The 6,000-nt window shown below is 41.2% G+C and overlaps 1 long non-coding RNA gene across 1 annotated transcript in view; it reads left to right on the plus strand.

Annotated features, from left to right (window-relative positions):
• Positions 1-2,993, plus strand: part of LOC140482924 (uncharacterized) — a 55,205-nt gene extending 52,212 nt beyond the window's left edge. Inside the window, exon 3 of the long non-coding RNA XR_011961821.1 lies at positions 2,743-2,993. This is a non-coding gene — a long non-coding RNA (uncharacterized lncRNA). The remainder of the gene's footprint in view (positions 1-2,742) is intronic.
• Positions 2,994-6,000: the final 3,007 nt, after the last annotated feature.

Below are 6,000 nucleotides of genomic sequence, written 5' to 3' on the forward strand. Positions count from 1 at the left end.
CTTCTGCACTTCACCTTATTACTTATTCCACCAGACTCTTGGGCACCTTTGAAGTGGAATTGAACAGCCAGAAGGATGAAAGTGCTTGCCATACAAGGATCCACTTGAGCTAATGCCAATAAAGCTATATATAAAACCCAAATGCCAAAGTGTCCATTTAAACACCATTTCAAATGTTGTAAGTCAGGACTTACTCCGCACAGTGTGGTGCTTAACTGTTATTACTGAGGACATGGTCCAGAGGTAAGGAAAGCTTTTTCCCTACTTCACAAACAGGGAGCTGGAGGTCTTAGTGCATAGGGTGATGGAGGGGAGTCCAGTCCTTTTATTTGCAAGCCACCACTACTCCTTCACTGCAGCTCTCCATGTTGTTCCTTTTGATGCTTTTTGCCTATGTGCAATAGTGAACCTGATTTATTATACATGGCTTTACACCATGGTACCCATTACTTCAAGATGCTTCAAAGAATATTGGAGTTGGCACTGTGTGAATGATTGGTTTACCACCATGATGCTGTTGGCACAGCAAGTTTAGGACTTAATTAACATTTAAAAGTGGATGTTATCCTTATTACATAAAGGATCAGGATATTTATCCACGTAAGCCATGCATTTTACAATCACAAGTTATTTTTGGCAGTAGACTTTAGATTAGATTCCCTACAGTATGGAAACAGGCCCTTTGGCCCAACAAGCCCACACTGACCCTCTGAAGAGTAACCCACCCAGATTCATTTCCATCTGACTAATGCACCTATCACTATGGGCAATTTAGTACAGCCAATTCACCTGACCTGCACATCTTTGTGACTGTGGGAGGAAGCCATAGCAAGCCCACGCAGACACAAGGAGAATGTGCAAACTCCACACAGACAATCGCCCAAGGCTGGAATTGAACTGGGGACCCTGGTGCTATGAGGCAGTGGTGCTAACCACCGTGCCACATCACATCATCTCTCAACTCTGCCACTACGCTCACAACTTTGATTCTCCCTCCATCACGCCTTTTGCACCAAGGGCACACCAAGCAAACTTTCCTGCTCTCTTGAATCAATGCACTGCTTCACTTACATTCCTGGTGCATGCACGATGGTCCTGGTAGGGAACAAGAGGAAGCTAAGAAAGAATGATTGTTTCCCAGCGAGGGCAAGAACAACCTGGGTGGCACAGTGGCACTGCTGCCTCACAGCGCCGGAGAGCTGGGTTCGATTCCCGCCTCAGGCAACTGTCTGTGTGGAGTTTGCACATTCTCCCCGTGTATGCGTGGGTTTCCTCCGGGTACTCTGGTTTCCTCCTACAGTCCAAAAATGTGCAGGTTAGATAAATTGGCCATGCTAAATTGCTTGTAGTGCTAGATGTAGGGGAATGGGTCTGGGTGGGTTACTCTTTGGAGGAGTGGTATGGACTTGTTGGGTGGAAGGGCCTGTTTCCACACTGTAAGTAATCTAACTTAAAGAGCATTGTTTAGTTCAGGGAGAGGATCAGTGCCTGCAACATCACTCCTAATACCTGCATTCTATTAGAACATTGGAAAATTTAAACACTTTAAACACTCTGGGAACACCCTGTATGTCCTTGTGTGTTATGACCTGCCTGTACTACTCGCAAAACAAAGCTTTTCACTGTACATAGGTACATGTGAAAGCAAAAAATCAGAAGTCAGTACATCTTTTACCTTTCCATCTCTGTCAACGTCACGTCACCTCTCACCTCTGCCACTACACTCTCAACTTTCATACTCCCTCCATCGTGCCTTTTGCACCAAGGGCACACCAAGCAAACTCTCCTGCTCACTACAAACACATTCATTTGTTCTCTACTTCTGTTCTTGCCAAACAGGGAGTAAAGCTATTACAGATCTAGCATTGTGTAATGAGGCAGGATTAATCCATAATGCCTGAGAACAAGATCCACTGGGGAATAGTGATCATAATGCAATTCATTTCATGCTAAATTTGAAGTTGGAATTCGTCAATCACAAGCAAGCAATCACAACTTAAACAAACAAAGCCAATGACATCACTATGAGGGGGAAACTGTCTAAGGTTTTTTTCTGTGAACAAATGTAAAGTGTGGTAGCAAATAAACAGTAGGAAGCATTTAAAAAAACACAAAATACTCAGGAGAAACCCATTCCATTAAAAACAAAAACTCAATAAGAATTACTCATCTGTAGGTCTCTTAAGAAGTTAAGGACAATATTAGATTAAAAGGCTTTGCTTATAATGGTGCAAAGAACAATAGTAAATCTAGGGAGAAGGAATGTTTTATACACCAACAAAGGGACCGCAAAAAAAAGGGAAAAGATAGGACATGAGAACAAGCTAGCCAGAGTATAAAAAAACAAGATCAAAAGTGGGAGGCAGAAGAAATGATCGTGGGATGAAGAAATGACAGAGACATTGAGTTAATACTTTGTGTCTGGTTTTACAGTAGAAAACAGATGTTACCATACCAGAAAAAAGAGGGTAACCTAAAAGCTAATTAAAATAATGAAATTAAAGTAATTAATATCAGCACAATTAGTATTAGAGAAAGGCAAGTACATTTATGCCACAGAAATGTTAGGTAATGACATCTCCAACAAGAGAAAAACCATTTCTATTAAACAGAATTACCATTGCTGAGTCCCCACTATTATCCTCCTGGGGTTACCATTTCACCAAAGGGCTGTGAATCTTTTCTCAATCAGTGAGTTTTGTATGCTTCAGTATTGAAAACATTTATGGCTTTGATTGACAGGTTTTATGTTCTTCTTGAGAATCAAGGGATATGGAGAACAGATGGAAAAATAGAACTGAAGCCCAATGTAAGCCGTGATCATAGTGAATGAGAGAGAAAGCTAAGTAAGTGATATTGACTTTTGCTGCTCCTGCTTCATATGTTTTAATTAGCCCTGTAAATACTACTGCAAAATACTTAACATTTGCAAAAAAAAAATCCATGAACTAATACCCTTTATTCACTGTCACTGAGCCAATTTTGGAACCAACTTGCCAAATTTTCCTGTATCCTATGGATTTAATTTATCTGACCAGTCTCCTATGTGGGATCTAGTCAAATACCATACTAAAATCCATGTTGATAACTCACACTGCATAATCCTCATCAATTATCCTTGTTACGTTATCAAAATTTCAAAACTGATATCTGTTTTCAAGCTGTCAGACTGCTCCCTTCTCTAAGTGATACTGACTGTATATTCCAGGATACTCACCTCATCCACTCTTCTAGAGATCATGTGACCTCTATCTTCGCTGTAGTTTTAATTGGGCAGCAATCATTAAACACCACTCGAAACATAATCTCACATATTTTGTACACTTTTGATAAATCTCTATTTACTTTCTGGTCTGAAAACCATCTGCTGTAAAGCCCTTTAGATATCTCCAGTTAGTGATCTGAAGTTGTCAAAATTGTTTTAACAGATTGTTGGCTGTGCCTCAATTAGTGACTCCTGTGCTTCTGAGCCACAATACTTTCGCTTCAAGTCTCACTCCAGAGTTTGAGCACAAAAATCAAGACTGGCACTGCTGTGCAATACTGATGGAGCACTGCACTGTCAGAGGTGCCATCCTTCTGCTGAAACTTTAAACTAAGATCTCATGATACTACTTAGATGAAGAGCAAGGGAGTTATCCCTGGTGTCCTTGTCAGTATTAATCTCTCAATCGACATCACAAAAACAGCTGACCTCACCATTATTATGGCTAATGCTGTCAATCTCCATTTCCCAAGCTATTGACTCCAACCTTCTGTTTAGCAAGCTTAATGTCACATTACAACACAAGGTGAGATTCCAAAATCATTCTTGTGATACCACTATAACCACGTGTTCCCATTTCTATAACATTTTACCCAATTTCACCCAACTGCTCAAACCCATGCACTAGTTATCTTGAGAGTCAGCTATTCTAACACACTCCTGACTGGTCCCCCACATTCTACCCTGTGCAAACTTGAAGTCATCCAAACCTCTGCTGCCCAAATTTTAACTTGCAGCGAGACCCATTCCCTCATCCCTTCTCCGATCTCTGTGTCCCACATTGGTTCCCAGTCAATCAATGTCTTGATGTTAAAATTTTTAACCCAGTTTTCAAATCCCTCATTGCCTCGCCTCTTTCTACCTATCCTGATAATTCTCGGGGGCATATGTGCTTCTCTAATCCTGGTCTCTTGTGCATCCCCAGTTTTAATCGCTCCATGATTAGCAGCTGCACTTTCAGTAGGCCAAGCCTCAAGTTGAAATATAGTTGAAGAGTGTGACACTGGAAAAGCATAACTGGTGCTTTCATTCCTGAAGAAACGCTTATGTCCAAAACGTCAATTCTCCTGCTTCTCGGATGCTGCCTGACCTGTTGCACTTTTCCAGCACCACACTCTCGACTCTAATCTCCAGCATCTACAGTGCTCACTTTCTATAAGGTTGTAGTATACCCTCTGTGGGCCTCCACCTCTCTGCCTCACTTTCCACTTTTAATGCATCCTTCAAACTTACCCCTTTAGAGTCATAGAGTCATAGAGATGTATGGCACGGAAACAGACCCTTCAGTCCAACTCATCCATGCCGACCAGATATCCCAACCCAATCAACACCTAATGGTCTCATGTGATTCTTTATAATGTCATGATGAGGCTTTAGGATGGCACCTTAATTTCAAGGTGCAATATAAGAATAGGTTACTGTTGTTATTATCACATTCCTACTTGTGGGAACTTGCTGGGTATACTGGTGACTGCATTACCTTACAGCACTGCAAGCTCCCACACTAAAAGCGCTATATAGGTATAAGTTTTTCTTCCTTTGTCTTCAAAACAGATTGAAGAGAATGGGGAAGAACGCAGGGCCTTCTGTAAGTTCTCATGGCAGAGTGTGATAAAGAATTGCTGAGCTCTCTGTTGCTCCCAGACATCTTTTATTGCAAAGCACTAACATGCACGCTGACACCCCACCCCTCAACACTTACTCTACAACTTCCTTTCCTTCCTCCAGGTACTTCTCACTTTACCACAACTACTGCAGCTGCTTTTGAGAGTGGTTCTTTGTCCTTTTAATGAGGACTCTGCTTGCCTGGCACACAACTGCAGAGCATCCTGTTAAAATGATGAGATGCAGAACTGATTCCATCAACTACATCATCCCCAACCAACTAAGTCTCCTACCAACCTCTGCATCATTCCCACTGAGTGCACAGGGTGAGCTGAGGGTGTTAATTAAAGACTTGATATCATTGGATTTGAATTGAGAAACTTCCACTTTCTTCAACATTAGAATAATCTCTAGAAGCAGCATGCTCCCAGAATGTTAAGTCAACTTCGGAAACAGCCTTCTTAATTTTGGCTTAAAAGGGATACCTACCGTCAGGCAAAGTCAGTCAGTCCCTCTTGAAAACTAAATTTTGACCGATCGGGTGGATGGGAGGCAGCTTGCAACTGTCACTGCCTTCTTTTGTAAGGAAAAGCTAAAAGATGTAAAACCTCATGTGTAGATCATAAAGGATATTGTAAATGGTGTCATCTAAAGGCACACAGAAAGTATTGGACAATCTTGCATCGTGATCCATTCCTGAACTTTGTCTCTTGCTCTCTGCTGTGGCAGCTGACTGATGGTATGGATATGTATGCCAGTGCTATGGAATGTGCTAAGTCTGCGCTAAACAAAATGAATTCTTTCAGTATGCACAAGGAGCTCCAAGGACCTTTTTATTTTCAACTGAATTAAGTTAGTTTGCATCCAGCCAACAGAAGACAACTCATATTACTTAAATTGTCCAATTACCTCTCATTTTCTATTGTTAACATCAAGCTTTTTAATTTTTAGCTGGGATGACCGTTGTTTTGTTTCTAAATGATGCTTCCCATTAAGGCTGCACTGTTATTACAATCACTGCGAGCCAAAAATTCCACACTTATTTGTAGTTTAAGGCTGTAAAGGAGGAATGATTTTAAGCACACAAAACAGTTATAACCATCGTTCAGAAAACTGGTTCACTGAAATAA

Source organism: Chiloscyllium punctatum, chromosome 11 (genome assembly GCF_047496795.1).
Source record: "Chiloscyllium punctatum isolate Juve2018m chromosome 11, sChiPun1.3, whole genome shotgun sequence".
NCBI lineage: Eukaryota > Metazoa > Chordata > Chondrichthyes > Orectolobiformes > Hemiscylliidae > Chiloscyllium > Chiloscyllium punctatum.